Raw genomic sequence first — 18,342 nt, 5'->3', positions numbered from 1 at the left:
TTTTGTGGTTTTAGATTTCGCCGGATAATGTCAAATGACCTAAAACTATTTCAAACTGGCGACTATGAAGTTTGTGAGCTCACAGAGGTAATACGGAGAACAAAGGTGTATGTATTCATTAAAGGCGTTAAAAAGCTTTTCTTTTAAATACATTGATCAGACTTTAAAAGCCACGAAAACAAATTATTATTACATCGTGTAATAAATTTGTTTCTAATGTCGTCTACCTTCAAGGAAAGTTCCAAATAGAAAGCAAAGTTACACATACAAAATATTCACAAGGAAATATGACATCTGTTTCGGTTATTACCAACACAGACTAGGTTAATAAACTCGGCTATACCTCCCTGTGTGTTATTACATGTTTGACTTAAATGCCTATCATCGTAAATCTCGTTGTTGTGATTAACGCGTCCACCAAGTTTTACGATCACGGTTTCGCTAACATCACTTCCAGAGGTAAAAATCCCCACAATTTGACGATTTTCTATTTTTACATAAGTAGTTGACCGAGTAATGGAACAGCAAGCCTCACTGATTGATTGACAGTCCTAGAATAACACGTGTTTTTCATGTTTTCGCTATTAATCATCATATTTTCCTCCTATATCTCATAGTATTTTTGTGTCAGATCGAGCCCACTACGATAACACTTTATTTTTCATCAGTTTGTAACGGCTTGGTTTTCATCATTTCCGTAAGAAAATACAATATTTACAACATGGACCCAATCATCACGCAATTTAACCGATTTTCGCTAAGTAGAAAACGACCAAAAACGTTACAATTTCTCATCATAAACACTATCTGCCAATGTCTATATCCAAAAGCATCTAATTTCTCAACTAGAAGCCGAAACTGGGGCAGTGGAACAACTCACTGAGGGAAGTGCACAAGGGCTGCAGGTACAAGATGTATATATCGCCTCAAAGGAATTCGGAAATTGAGGTTAGCGAGTAACAGAGGATTCTAAGGACCTCTTTATGGCGTAAGGCCAGATTACCTATACCGTGGATATATTGTTCCGTGAAACCTAGACTTTAGAGACTTCCAATTATACTAAACCTGGCTAAGGAAAACGACTGTTTTATAACAATAGAGAGCATACTAAGGCGAACCTGGACGTGGTTTGGTAGGGTAGAGAATCCGTAGTGGTTCAGGTTTCCGATATCTCATTATTTCAATTGTCTTACCTGTTATCCTACCTTACCAAGATTTTAATATAATTTTCTACTTGTAATATGATAACTCGCACATCAATCCGCTGTTTAATTAGAAACATAATATTTTTATCAAATAAGTGCAAACTTCTTTGTTATTCCACGTATTTAACTAAACATTTGTTTAAAAAGTGTGGAGGTCGTGCTATTTCTATTCCCGTTACATATCCCCCCCCCCCCCCCCCGAAAGATAAACATAAATTTTTAACTAGGACGTGGGGACAGGGACAAAGCGAGATAACTCTGATTTTTTTATCGATGTCGCAGCTGACCGTACTCTCACTCTCAGCTTGTCTGCTAGTACTGTAGTTTATTGGGTTTGGCAATCCATTGTCTTTCTTGTAGTCATGCTAGTGCATTGTTATTTTTTAACGTTAAACTCTTTGATCTTACTTTGGAATGCTCTTCTACGTATATACATGGCTAGACAGCGCCATACTAATACCAACACCTGAAGTTTAATACAATTGGTACGTATTAAATGTAGAAATCTGTTGACGTGATATGGATATGTCACCCCTAGATATTAAGGATGTAATGATAGATTAGTATTTATATAAAAACTACATTAGGATTCTTTAATCAGAATCCAAAATATGCCGAAGGGAAAACAAACGGAAGGCTATCCAAACCATTAGGCTTATGATTTACCAAAAATGTTATACCCGTAAAACAGATGGTCTATATATGTTTTCCGGACAAGGGTAAGATAAACTTATAGGGATCAAAACGATCATTTACGATCTTGAATGGTTGAAATCAGAGGGTAAAGGCTACCGTAGGGCACTATGTATATGGAAACCTTGGTACAAACAACACTATGTATATGGAAACCTTGATACAAACAACACTATGTATATAGAAACCTTGATACAAACAACACTATGTATATGGAAACCTTGATACAAACAACACTATGTATATGGAAACCTTGATACAAACAACACTATGTATATGGAAACCTTGATACAAACAACACTATGTATATGGAAACCTTGATACAAACAACACTATGTATATGGAAACCTTGATACAAACAACACTATGGATATAGAAACCTTGATACAAACAACACTATGTATATGGAAACCTTGATACAAACAACACTATGTATATGGAAACCTTGATACAAACAACACTATGTATATGGAAACCTTGATACAAACAACACTATGTATATGGAAAACCTTGATACAAACAAATAACAAAACAACACTATGTATATGGAAACCTTGATACAAACAACACTATGTATATGGAAACCTTGATACAAACAACACACTATGTATATGGAAACCTTGATACAAAACAACACTATGTATATGGAAACCTTGATACAAACAACACATTTATATGGAAACCTTGATACAAACAACACTATGTATATGGAAACCTTGATACAAACAACACTATGTATATGGAAACCTTGATACAAACAACACTATGTATATGGAAACCTTGATACAAACAACACTATGTATATGGAAACCTTGATACAAACAACACTATGTATATGGAAACCTTGATACAAACAACACTATGTATATGGAAAACCTTGATACAAACAACACTATGTATATGGAAACCTTGATACAAACAACACTATGTATATAGAAACCTTGATACAAACAACACTATGTATATGGAAACCTTGATACAAACAACACTATGTATATGGAAACCTTGATACAACAACACTATGTATATGGAAACCTTGATACAAACAACACTATGTATATAAACCTTGATACAAACAACACTATGTATATGAAACCTTGATACAAACAACACTATGTATATGGATATACAAAAAAAATAAACTTGATACAAACAACACTATGTATATGAAACCTTGATACAAACAACACTATGTATATGGAAACCTTGATACAAACAACACTATGTATATGGAAACCTTGATACAAACAACACTATGTATATGGAAACCTTGATACAAACAACACTATGTATATGGAAACCTTGATACAAACAACACTATGTATATGGAAACCTTGATACAAACAACACTATGTATATGTAAACCTTGATACAAACAACACTATGTATATGTAAACCTTGATACAAACAACACTATGTATATGGAAACCTTGATACAAACAACACTATGTATATGGAAACCTTGATACAAACAACACTATGTATATGGAAACCTTGATACAAACAACACTATGTATATAGAAACCTTGATACAAACAACACTATGTATATGTAAACCTTGATACAAACAACACTATGTATATGTAAACCTTGATACAAACAACACTATGTATATGTAAACCTTGATACAAACAACACTATGTATATGTAAACCTTGATACAAACAACACTATGTATATGTAAACCTTGATACAAACAACACTATGTATATGGAAACCTTGATACAAACAACACTATGTATATGTAAACCTTGATACAAACAACACTATGTATATGGAAACCTTGATACAAACAACACTATGTATATGGAAACCTTGATACAAACAACACTATGTATATGGAAACCTTGATACAAACAACACTATGTATATGGAAACCTTGATACAAACAACACTATGTATATGGAAACCTTGATACAAACAACACTATGTATATGGAAACCTTGATACAAACAACACTATGTATATGGAAACCTTGATACAAACAACACTATGTATATGGAAACCTTGATACAAACAACACTATGTATATATGGAAACCTTGATACAAACAACACTATGTATATGGAAACCTTGATACAAACAACACTATGTATATGGAAACCTTGATACAAACAACACTATGTATATGGAAACCTTGATACAAACAACACTATGTATATGGAAACCTTGATACAAACAACACTATGTATATGGAAACCTTGATACAAACAACACTATGTATATGGAAACCTTGATACAAACAACACTATGTATATGGAAACCTTGATACAAACAACACATATGTATATGGAAACCTTGATACAAACAACACTATGTATATGGAAACCTTGATACAAACAACACTATGTATATGAAACCTTGATACAAACAACACTATGTATATGGAAACCTTGATACAAACAACACTATGTATATGGAAACCTTGATACAAACAACACTATGTATATGGAAACCTTGATACAAACAACACTATGTATATGGAAACCTTGATACAAACAACACTATGTATATGGAAACCTTGATACAAACAACACTATGTATATGGAAACCTTGATACAAACAACACTATGTATATGGAAACCTTGATACAAACAACACTATGTATATGTAAACCTTGATACAAACAACACTATGTATATGGAAACCTTGATACAAACAACACTATGTATATGGAAACCTTGATACAAACAACACTATGTATATGGAAACCTTGATACAAACAACACTATGTATATATGAAAACCTTGATACAAACAACACTATGTATATGGAAACCTTGATACAAACAACACTATGTATATGAAACCTTGATACAAACAACACTATGTATATGGAAACCTTGATACAAACAACACTATGTATATGGAAACCTTGATACAAACAACACTATGTATATGGAAACCTTGATACAAACAACACTATGTATATGGAAACCTTGATACAAACAACACTATGTATATGGAAACCTTGATACAAACAACACTATGTATATGGAAACCTTGATACAAACAACACTATGTATATGGAAACCTTGATACAAACAACACTATGTATATGGAAACCTTGATACAAACAACACTATGTATATGGAAACCTTGATACAAACAACACTATGTATATGGAAACCTTGATACAAACAACACTATGTATATGGAAACCTTGATACAAACAACACTATGTATATGGAAACCTTGATACAAACAACATTATGTATATGGAAACCTTGATACAAACAACACTATGTATATGGAAACCTTGATACAAACAACACTGTATATGTAAACCTTGATACAAACAACACTATGTATATGGAAACCTTGATACAAACAACACTATGTATATGAAAATACAAACAACACTATGTATATGAAACCTTGATACAAACAACACAATGTATATGTAAACCTTGATACAAACAACACAATATGTATATGTAAAACCTTGATACAAACAACACTATGTATATGGAAACCTTGATACAAACAACACTATGTATATGTAAACCTTGATACAAACAACACTATGTATATGGAAACCTTGATACAAACAACACTATGTATATGGAAACCTTGATACAAACAACACTATGTATATGTAAACCTTGATACAAACAACAACACTATGTATATGGAAACCTTGATACAAACAACACTATGTATATGGAAACCTTGATACAAACAACACTATGTATATGGAAACCTTGATACAAACAACAGTATGTATATGGAAACCTTGATACAAACAACACTATGTATATGGAAACCTTGGTACAAACAACACTATGTATATGTAAACCTTGATACAAACAACACAATGTTTATGTAAACCTTGATACAAACAACACTATGTATATGTAAACCTTGATACAAACAACACTATGTATATGTAAACCTTGATACAAACAACACTATGTATATGTAAACCTTGATACAAACAACACTATGTAAATGAAAACCTTGATACAAACAATAGGAGCAATCTGGTTGTTTTCTATCCTATCTTCATTGTAAACTAGGATATATGGATGTTTGATTTCAGGTTTTATAAGGATCACCGCCCTATTTACAGCTGGTGCCATTGAAGGACGGCCCCTCTTATGTACAATGTATTGGTGGTGCCAGTGAAGGACGGCCTCTGTATGTACAATGTATTGGTGGTGCCAGTGAAGGACGGCCTCTGTATGTACAATGTATTGAGGTCCTAGTGAAGGACGGCTCTCTGTATGTACAATGTATTGGTGGTGCAGTGAAGGACGGCCTCTGTATGTACAATGTATTGGTGGTGCCAGTGAAGGACGGCCTCTGTATGTACAATGTATTGGTGGTGCCAGTGAAGGACGGCCCTGTATGTACAATGTATTGGTGGTGCCAGTGAAGGACGGCCTCTGTATGTACAATGTATTGGTGGTGCCAGTGAAGGACGGCCTCTGTATGTACAATGTATTGGTGGTGCCAGTGAAGGACGGCCCCTGTATGTACAATGTATTGGTGGTGCCAGTGAAGGACGGAAGGACGGCCTCTGTATGTACAATGTATTGGTGGTGCCAGTGAAGGACGGCCTCTGTATGTACAATGTATGTACAATGAGGTGGTGGTGCCAGTGAAGGACGGCCCTCTTATGTACAATGTATTGGTGGTGCCAGTGAAGGACGGCCTCTGTATGACTGCTGTATGTACAATGTATGTGTGGTGCCAGTGAAGGACGGCCCTCTGTATGTATGTACAATGTATTGGTGGTGCCAGTGAAGGACGGCCCTTCTTATGTACAATGTATTGGTGGTGCCAGTGAAGGACGGCCTCTGTATGTACAATGTATTGGTGGTGCCAGTGAAGGACGGCCTCTGTATGTACAATGTATTGGTGGTGCCAGTGAAGGACGGCCCCTGTTATGTACAATGTATTGGTGGTGCCAGTGAAGGACGGCCTCTGTATGTACAATGTATTGGTGGTGCCAGTGAAGGACGGCCTCTGTATGTACAATGTATTGGTGGTGCCAGTGAAGGACGGCCTCTGTTATGTACAATGTATTGGTGGTGCCAGTGAAGGACGGCCCTTGTTATGTACAATGTATTGGTGGTGCCAGTGAAGGACGGCCTCTGTATGTACAATGTATTGGTGGTGCCAGTGAAGGACGGCCTCTGTATGTACATGTATTGGTGGTGCCAGTGAAGGACGGCCTCTGTATGTACAATGTATTGGTGGTGCCAGTGAAGGACGGCCTCTGTATGTACAATGTATTGGTGGTGCCAGTGAAGGACGGCCCTTCTGTATGTACAATGTATTGGTGGTGCCAGTGAAGGACGGCCTCTGTATGTACAATGTATTGGTGGTGCCAGTGAAGGACGGCCTCTGTATGTACAATGTATTGGTGGTGTCAGTGAAGGACGGCCTCTGTATGTACAATGTATTGGTGGTGTCAGTGAAGGACGGCCCCTGTTATGTACAATGTATTGGTGGTGCCAGTGAAGGACGGCCCCTGTTATGTACAATGTATTGGTGGTGCCAGTGAAGGACGGCCTCTGTATGTACAATGTATTGGTGGTGCCAGTGAAGGACGGCCTCTGTTATGTACAATGTATTGGTGGTGCCAGTGAAGGACGGCCTCTGTATGTACAATGTATTGGTGGTGTCAGTGAAGGACGGCCTCTGTATGTACAATGTATTGGTGGTGCAGTGAAGGACGGCCCTGTTATGTACAATGTATTGGTGGTGCAGTGAAGGACGGCCTCTGTATGTACAATGTATTGGTGGTGCCAGTGAAGGACGGCCTCTGTATGTACAATGTATTGGTGGTGCCAGTGAAGGACGGCCTCTGTATGTACAATGTATTGGTGGTGTCAGTGAAGGACGGCCTCTGTATGTACAATGTATTGGTGGTGGTGCCAGTGAAGGACGGCCCTTCTTATGTACAATGTATTGGTGGTGCCAGTGAAGGACGGCCTCTGTATGTACAATGTATTGGTGGTGCCAGTGAAGGACGGCCTCTGTTATGTACAATGTATTGGTGGTGTCAGTGAAGGACGGCCTCTGTATGTACAATGTATTGGTGGTGCCAGTGAAGGACGGCCTCTGTATGTACAATGTATTGGTGGTGCCAGTGAAGGACGGCCTCTGTATGTACAATGTATTGGTGGTGCCAGTGAAGGACGGCCTCTGTATGTACAATGTATTGGTGGTGTCAGTGAAGGACGGCCTCTGTATGTACAATGTATTGGTGGTGCCAGTGAAGGACGGCCTCTGTATGTACAATGTATTGGTGGTGCCAGTGAAGGACGGCCCTTCTTATGTACAATGTATTGGTGGTGCCAGTGAAGGACGGCCTCTGTATGTACAATGTATTGGTGGTGTCAGTGAAGGACGGCCTCTGTATGTACAATGTATTGGTGGTGCCAGTGAAGGACGGCCTCTGTATGTACAATGTATTGGTGGTGCCAGTGAAGGACGGCCTCTGTATGTACAATGTATTGGTGGTGTCAGTGAAGGACGGCCTCTGTTATGTACAATGTATTGGTGGTGCCAGTGAAGGACGGCCTCTGTATGTACAATGTATTGGTGGTGCCAGTGAAGGACGGCCTCTGTATGTACAATGTATTGGTGGTGCCAGTGAAGGACGGCCTCTGTATGTACAATGTATTGGTGGTGTCAGTGAAGGACGGCCTCTTATGTACAATGTATTGGTGGTGCCAGTGAAGGACGGCCTCTGTATGTACAATGTATTGTGGTGGTCAGTGAAGGACGGCCCTCTGTATGTACAATGTATTGGTGGTGCCAGTGAAGGACGGCCTCTGTATGTACAATGTATTGGTGGTGCCAGTGAAGGACGGCCTCTGTATGTACAATGTATTGGTGGTGCCAGTACAGTATTGGTGTGCAGTGAAGGACGGCCTCTTATGTACAATGTATTGGTGGTGCCAGTGAAGGACGGCCCTCTGTATGTACAATGTATTGGTGGTGCCAGTGAAGGACAGCCTCTGTATGTACAATGTATTGGTGGTGCCAGTGAAGGACGGCCTCTGTATGTACAATGTATTGGTGGTGCCAGTGAAGGACGGCCCTTCTTATGTACAATGTATTGGTGGTGCCAGTGAAGGACGGCCCTTCTTATGTACAATGTATTGGTGGTGTCCAGTGAAGGACGGCCCTCTGTATGTACAATGTATTGGTGGTGCCAGTGAAGGACGGCCTCTTGTATGTACAATGTATTGGTGGTGCCAGTGAAGGACGGCCCTTATGTACAATGTATTGGTGGTGCCAGTGAAGGACGGCCTCTGTATGTACAATGTATTGGTGGTGTCAGTGAAGGACGGCCCTTCTTATGTACAATGTATTGGTGGTGCCAGTGAAGGACGGCCTCTGTATGTACAATGTATTGGTGGTGTCAGTGAAGGAAGGCCTCTGTATGTACAATGTATTGGTGGTGTCAGTGAAGGACGGCCTCTGTATGTACAATGTATTGGTGGTGCCATTGAAGGACGGCCTCTGTATGTACAATGTATTGGTGGTGCCAGTGAAGGACGGCCCCTGTTATGTACAATGTATTGGTGGTGCCAGTGAAGGACGGCCTCTGTATGTACAATGTATTGGTGGTGCCAGTGAAGGACGGCCCTTCTTATGTACAATGTATTGGTGGTGCCAGTGAAGGACGGCCTCTGTATGTACAATGTATTGGTTGTGCCAGTGAAGGACGGCCCTTCTTATGTACAATGTATTGGTGGTGCCAGTGAAGGACGGCCCCTGTATGTACAATGTATTGGTGGTGCCAGTGAAGGACGGCCTCTGTATGTACAATGTATTGGTGGTGCCAGTGAAGGACGGCCTCTGTATGTACAATGTATTGGTGGTGCCAGTGAAGGACGGCCCTTCTTATGTACAATGTATTGAGGTCCTAGTGAAGGACGGCCTCTGTATGTACAATGTATTGGTGGTGCCAGTCAAGGACGGCCTCTGTATGTACAATGTATTGGTGGTGTCAGTGAAGGACGGCCTCTGTATGTACAATGTATTGGTGGTGCCAGTGAAGGACGGCCCCTGTTATGTACAATGTATTGTGGTGCTAGTGAAGGACGGCCCCTGTTATGTACAATGTATTGAGGTCCTAGTGAAGGACGGCCTCTGTATGTACAATGTATTGGTGGTGCCATTGAAGGACGGCCTCTGTATGAGGACGGCCTCTGTATGTACAATGTATTGGTGGTGCCAGTGAAGGACGGCCTATGTATGTACAATGTATTGGTGGTGCCATTGAAGGACGGGGCCCCTCTTATGTACAATGTATTGAGGTCCTAGTGAAGGACGGCCTCTGTATGTACAATGTATTGGTGGTGCCATTGAAGGACGGCCTCTGTATGAGGACGGCCTCTGTATGTACAATGTATTGGTGGTGCTAGTGAAGGACGGCCTATGTATGTACAATGTATTGGTGGTGCCATTGAAGGACGGCCCCTCTTATGTACAATGTGTTGGTGGTGCTAGTGAAGGACGGCCTATGTATGTACAATGTATTGGTGGTGCCAGTGAAGGACGGCCCCTCTTATGTACAATGTGTTGGTGGTGCTAGTGAAGGACGGCCTCTGTATGTATAATGTATTGGTGGTGCCAGTGAAGGACGGTCCTTCTTATGTGAAATGTATAGCATGTGTTAATGTCGTCTATAGGTAATGGGAGACTGCGGCGTTTCCTTGTGCTATTGAACTTTTATCGTGATATCTTACTGAAGTATGTCGCGGAAAAACAGTTATTTCATGACACGCACATATTTCTACTTCTTCTGGCAGTTTATTGAACGATAAACCCTTAAGACATTGCAATACTCTATACGAACTTCCGTATTGCAGACAGGTTGACGGAACATGGTAAAAAGAAAAGACTGGTTTCAGGTTAACTATTAAGTTAAACTTAGTTAAAACAATAACCTGTTATCAAATGGAACGAGGATATAAATATTTATCCATCGGTCATCAATTGAGACGAGAATACGATTCTGATTATCACCAATCGAATCGAACGAGTTTATGATTCTGTTTATCACCCACTAAACGGAACGAATATGTGATTATGATTATCATCCATAATCCCACCCATCGGATAAGACGTTATGTTTATAGTATATGATTTTGTTTATCAACCGTCAACTATTCGAACAAGTATATAGTTCTATTTATCATTCATCAAATGAGGTAGTACATGTATATGATTTTGTTATATCACTGATCAAATTGAACGAGTATATGATTCTGTTTATCGCCCAATCATCATTTCGAGCATTGTGAAAATTGAATGCCTTCACCCTATACTATCATAAACATGTATCTTAACACCTTTCCACAGCTGTAGATTGCGATAGCCTATCTAAAACCTAGGTTCCAAATGGCCAATACTCATAATCTCGACAATGTATCTGCGTCCTCTGGCGCTCGACCCAGCCAAATCAGTTCCTATATTATTGCCTGCACTCTCGATACACTTGAAAGTATATTCCTGGTAGTCTAGATAATCATTTCTTCAACTGTGGATAAGGCGGATACAAAGAACAAAGTAATGAAGCGGTCCAAAGTTAGTTCGTGTTCCATCACGGCCCGGCCTGATGCTTTCACCAGAGAACACTGGCCACCTTATTCCGGGGTACAGAGTCTGCTTTAGTGACGTCAGCCAATATGTCTGTTCCAGTTTTTACGTTTATTTATGGAACACAGAATCAGGGACGTATTTTTGGTAAAAAAGCTATTGTTTAGAGGAACGGATTAGCGATGGAAGAAATTGGTGACGGTATGCGGGAATGTTTACATTCGGAAGTCAGAAACAGGTGTTAGTCATTATACCGGGCATAGCTTCCGAGGTCATCCAAATGTATTTAAACCATGGTCATCTCAAGGTTATCTGGAAGCCACTAAGTGGTTAGATGTAGGTCCATACAGCCGACTAATCATTTACTGAGGTTAGAGATGTTCTAGTACTTGGCTACTCTCATTTGGTATTCAAGGGCTTCAACCAGCCAACTGGACATTTTATTAAAGTTTTCATACTGAACCACCTTTGTCCAGTTAATTCAGAATGGTGATACTTTTGTACATTTCCAGTATGTCAATTTTATAGGTTCATTACTGTATTTCAATACTATCTATTATGATTGTCAGCATGAAAATATCAATATGATATGACGTTATATATTCATATGTTAAATGTATGATTATTTGAAGGTCAATATACTCAAGGTCACTCTTAGGTCAGAGATACCAACCTCTATACCATATAAATGTCGTCGTCCTTAACCACAATGTCGCTAAATGATCACTGTAGAGTTTACTAATTCATCGATTTTAACGTTGTCTATGATTCCATTAGCGTTCCCCATCTTATTTTCCTTCTTTGTTTCTTTTTTCCCCTAATCTGCAGAATGCCGACAGGTAGTTGACACATATCTAAATTATGTAATATTATGTACATGTAATACTATTAATGTAAATCTAAGTTCATTTCATTAGGCGTGTCTATAATAGCAATGTGTCCTGTTTGACCTTCATCGTCAAGGTGAAATAATTCAGGAATAATCTCTCATTTAGTAACCTTCTATACCACACTTGGGTGTTGAAGTTTGAGGTCCTAGTAGAGCAACGTTAGACGGAGGTTTCTGTCTGATAACCTTGGCCTCCATACACTATGTTAGCCATGTGCCCCATTGGCCATATTTCTAATGAACACATAAACTACATCAGGATTGTCTCTTATCAACATACCAGTATGTCTGTCCGAGTGAGAAATCACAAAAATACTACAAATTTTGCATTCTCAACACCCTAGTAGAGCACAAATCAAAAGAAAATCGTAGATACTGTTATAGTCTTAAGCTTAAAGAAGCCAAATCCATGGGTGCACGGGTTATTAACGGCCATCGTCAATAATGATTGAAGGGGTGGTGGTATAACATAATATAACGCACCCCACAGACGTGCCATTGACAATTGTGACACAATGTAAACATTGCAGACATGCCAAAGACAAAATATGAACCTTTCAAACACGACTATGTCAAATGATACAAGCATGAACTTAACAGACAAGAGAACGCCAATGATACCATAATGTACTATTATTGATCTCTCAGGGGACATAGCCAATTGGTATGTGGATACTTTAGCTTTAGAAATCGTAAAAGGCTACTATATTGGGATCTTTTCTTCCTAATACGAATCTCCCATGATACTGCCTCACTGGTGAGTGTTCGCTCTTGTGAGGAGGGATACGGACACTGTCCCCTTGTCAAGACACATCAGGATTGTGTTTTAAAGTGGTACTTGTATGTCCTGCTTAACACGCAACATAAAGGGGACGACTGGTTTGCCAGTTGTTAGTGTTATGATAACCACATAGCTGTCAATCGGACATTACGTCCGACCATCAGCTAATCAGGAAATGGTACCCGAATACAAGTAGATGCACTTCAGGAATGAGAATGAAAAAAAAATTACCCTGATAAAAGTATGAACATTTCTAACAATGCCAAATAAAACAACCAAGGTAACGATGCTAATTATAAATCTAAATTACGAAATATTTAAAATGATCTTGTACATCGGTATATTGCAACCTAAACACTTATAACAAGGAAGTCATTTTATGCTAACCGCTATTAGTTGTCTTCAGTGCTTAATTATCATGACGTCAATATGATTATGACGTAACAATTGATATTCTTACAATCACGGAAGATAGCTGCTGAACTGCTTCACAATATTAAGATCTCAATTCATTATAGAAGCAAACTATCCTGAACAATTCTTTTTCATTATAAAATGCAGATGTCAGCTTTGAACTGCATTCAGCTGGTAGTTATTAGATAATGACTGTCAATGGTCAATGACAATCCCGACATAAAACATTGTCACTGAATTCGCCTTTGTTTGCCAAAGTATTTTTGAAATTCCATAGTATCCCAAAGTGGGTCTTTTGAACTAAGGCAGCTTAGGATTATCAATAAAATATGAAATGATTAGATGAAACATACATTTAAAGTTCATTTCAAAACAAAATGATAATAAGAGAACGTCAGGGCAATTTCCTTGTGAGCTTTAACCAGAATACCCATTTCTACTTATGTCTAAAATGTCCTATTTATGTATGAATATTTATACTTTCGACAGTCATTCCAAAAGGGATTCGAATTCCTTGGTGACGTAAATCCCCTTTGAGAACATAAACATCATATAACTCCCTCCTACATAGGATTGTTCAACTATCTATCGGCGCCATCTTGGATCAGTAAATCAGACTTGTGCGTAGCTTAGCCAACATATGTGTCTCAATTAAAATTCCGAAAGATCTTTTTTTCAAATGTTGCTTCCAATGTCGATTTTTCGGGTCAAAGTTAATGTTTGGTCGGATCTGGTTATATTGCGAGTGTCCTGAGGGATATATAAATAAAGCGTCTCGCGCCTGATGCACGTGAACGTACAGTTATGTACTGACTTCTCGGCCGTGACTCTCTCCGTTCGTCGCCATGACAACGCATGTATTTGTTACATGTATTTTGCTAACTTCCTTGTTACGGAGGTCATTGGTACACCGATAGGAATCAAACGTAGAGGAGATGCAACGTTAATGCCCCGCGCATAAACCTCTTCCTATAAATGTGGACCGCCAGGTATGCCTACAGCCTGTATGAACAGTTAGAATTCAATATGTCGGGAGAAGTACAGCAGGTATTCCACGTGCCAAGTGTCGGGGTGGATGAATGGTAACAAGGGATCAACTGACAACCTGCCACGAGGGACGTTCAAAATAATCACGTGATCATCATATTCATTGTCTCGGAGCATGCGAGACATCCCGAGAATTTCATGCTCACCTATTATCTATATATCGTCTAGTGTCATGGCGGACATACTGGGAATTTTCGTAATCATCCACCTTCGTTTCCTAATTTGTATTGACCAATAAGAATATTGGTTTTTGATATTAAAACTGAATGGAAAAGAAGTGTTAACGAGGCAATGACACGCCCATTATCACATCATCATATTGATGTTATTGTGATATGAAGACACCCACCAGATCTCCCAATCCAGCTACGGTACACTCACATTACAAGTATAGTGCTCTCATACTGAAACACACTGCCGGCAATAAATGACAGGCCTCGCAAGTCCAAAAATTCTGAACTTCGTTCTAAATTCTGACTTTGAGTATATGCTTAAATTTGACCTTCAAAAAATTCTTAATTCACAATTTTCAAAATTTGAAAGTTGAGAAGGGGTCGACATGTGCTATGTTAACTAGATGACCAAACTGTAGCCTTCGGCTTCAGATAACAGTTTGGTCCTCTAGTTCAGCATAACAAATGTTGACCTCAAACTCAGTCAACAAATGTATAGTGTTATCTCGCTGAAGTATACTACTAACAGTATACAGGATAGGGGTATACATGATAGTGAAAATTTGTCATTATCGTGTTATGTCACGGAAGTACATTTTACAAAGACACTGGCCCATACACCACATCCGGCCAAACTATACAAACAACATGGTGCTAATTCACATGTATGTCCTACATGTATTTGCAGACCGAAAGCACTGCGGGTAGAACATTAGAATTGTATCTGTTGTCTCAATGCACTGTATGGTCTTAAAAGGCGACTATTCAAGATCTTTTCACTTCCTCTTAAACAGACATTCGTCTTGTTAACGTCTCCGCCTTTGATACTGCTTCACTTTTGGCTTAGGTCTTAGTATTCTCTTTTTAACAAAGGCTCTGTGTTCTGTCCCTTGGTCGAGACACATCATTGTCTGTGAAAGTGGTAGGTCTTACTTAGCGTTTAGCATAAAGGAAGTGTGACGACTGGTTTTTCAGTTGACAGTATAATGCGACTGGGTGAGTGTACATTTTGGTGTCAATGGCGACGTGTTGAACAAACTTGGTAGCCCTTTATTCAGCCATGCTACAAGCCAAATATCAATACCATGGGCCTTTTAGTTATTGAGAGAAGAGTTACACTATTACAAACAAGACACAACATGAATCTACTACCATTAAAATCCATTATCCTTATTCTCAGTCCGTCCAATAGATGATTATCTGACATCATCACATTGGGGTCGCGTTCATCAACTGAAAACGACATTTCGTCACAGTGGATATATCGACTTGTACATGTAGGTATTATTTTGCGAATTGAGATACAATTAAACGTCAAGCATTAAAGATACTTGAGGATGACATTTGGTCATCCAAACTATCGTTAATGATAAAATTAAGGTACTATATATTTGTTAAATTTTGCGGATGTATAATTTCGTGATTGGCTGTTTTGTCATTATTCGCTAGGGTTTATTTTCGCGAATTATTTTTAAATCCTTTATAAGCGTCATTTAGACGACTGGTTATAATATGTGAAACCATGATTTTGATAAATTTCGCGAGATATTAAACTTTGCGAATTTGAATGAAATTAAACCCCACGCGATTATTAGCAACTGTACAGTATAGTACATCACACTACACACGGCACTAGCAAATGTTTCATCTCATAAATGACATACCAGATCGATTGTCAGGGATTTCTTATGATCAATAAGCTCAATGAGTTCACTTTAACGACGGACTTAGTAACGATACCCAAGATAAAACAAGAAGTGAACTCACTATATTAATTATCGGCTTGTAGATTGCAGGTAGGGCATGAAAATAGAATTGCACATGTGATCACCACTGCACGATAGTAAAATATGACTATAGTATTTTCTCTTCAACCTTACATGGTATTTTCTTCTTCCTAACGCGTTATGAAAGCTCTGGGTTATGTCCCCTGCCTGAGATACATTATTGTCTATAACAATTACAGTTTCGGCTCCTGTTTAGTATAAAGGAGTAGGGACGACTGGCTTTGGTGCCATGCTCCAGTGAGGTAGTACTATAAAAAGAGCAATAGTGAAACTATTACAATAAGATACAAGACTATACCGCAGCCTCCCAAAATATTACATACATGGGAGGCCGTCCTAATAAATGGCCTTGTAGTTGATAGAAAGTGAAGTCCCACCACTCAAACATTAAGAAATTATCGTATGATTTGGAGACTTGGTGTAGAGATATATTAACGTTGTGGAGTACAACAGGAGACAATATCTTTTGACTACATTCATAACGTGTCTCGCCTATGAGATACACATAACCAGGCCCCAAGTGTTGTCACTTGTCACTAATTACGTTCGCCCATAGACTCTTAATAAGCGTATAGTGTCACTATCAGAAGGCTAACGTTGTCATAGATACGTACATATGGTGATGTCTTTGTCATACACATTTGAATGAAATATTTTGTAGTTATCTTTAGGTATTATGTTACAAGGATTGTATCTGCGTGGTACGTGAATCTCGGCTCCATATAGGTTTAGTGTCTTTTCTGTCAAATGTCGATCTTCAATTTCCAGGGATGCCAAAGAGTAATCCAAACGGGAAGTCTATGAGTCGGGGAGTACATGGAGTCCGTATAGGTGCCAGATCCGGGTAAACAGTGACACCGTAATTAATTAAGGTCGAGGTCATTCCGAGTGTTACGTGAAGAGTCACAGGGAACAGGGCTACGTGGACAATCTGGGGTCTAAATGATCATGAAGCCCACCAGGGGACCACGTGGTTTTGTACATGGGTGTATGTTTCCTTCCATGTAACGACGGTTGGTGTCCGAACAACAAGGGCAAAGCCACAGTATCCTTTTGACATGACGTATTATTATTGTTGGTAACCAGAATTCAAATAACAAAACAAAAAGTAAATATCAAGTAAAAATGTTGTCTTCGCTTTGTTTACAACAATGTCTTATTGTCTGGGGGAACCTCATTGAAAGATAATACTCTTGTTGCCATAGTAACGATACAATAACAAATGGTCACTGTATCACGAAGCACGTAGATATAGTAACAAAACAGATACCGTAGTGTACACATTGAAAGACTAGAAACCATTCCAAAAAGTAACATGTTTTTTTTCAAAGTTAGCTATAAATATCCCTGACCCGTGCCCTTCATGGTCGGGGTATCGAAATTAGGCTTAGAATTCTAGAAGGCAGATAAGCTGCTCCAATTTAACTAAAGACATTCTACTGTAGTTCAAAGTATTGCTATCTCGGATACTCTTTATCGTAAACGGAATGAAATATGAAAGCACTTGTAACGCATTCCAATGAGGTATAGGGACGTGCGTTACACATCCCCCTAGCAGCTAGATATCGTGTGGTATCGCACACGCGAGCACATCAAACGAGTAAGCACGCATTCTCCTAAACAACAACACTTGTAAAGTGTGTGGAGGGTGTATATATACTTACTTTCCTCATAGGGCCGGGGTCGCTTCTGTCCCATCGAGGCCAGCTCTTGTATTTTTCATCACACACACATTTGTAGACATAGAAAATGAACAGATATGTAAATAAAGTCCATGTCTTAGACCTA

This window comes from Argopecten irradians, chromosome 7 (assembly GCF_041381155.1).
Source record: "Argopecten irradians isolate NY chromosome 7, Ai_NY, whole genome shotgun sequence".
Classification (NCBI taxonomy): Eukaryota; Metazoa; Mollusca; class Bivalvia; order Pectinida; family Pectinidae; genus Argopecten; species Argopecten irradians.
Note: the sequence above shows the minus strand (reverse complement) of the source record.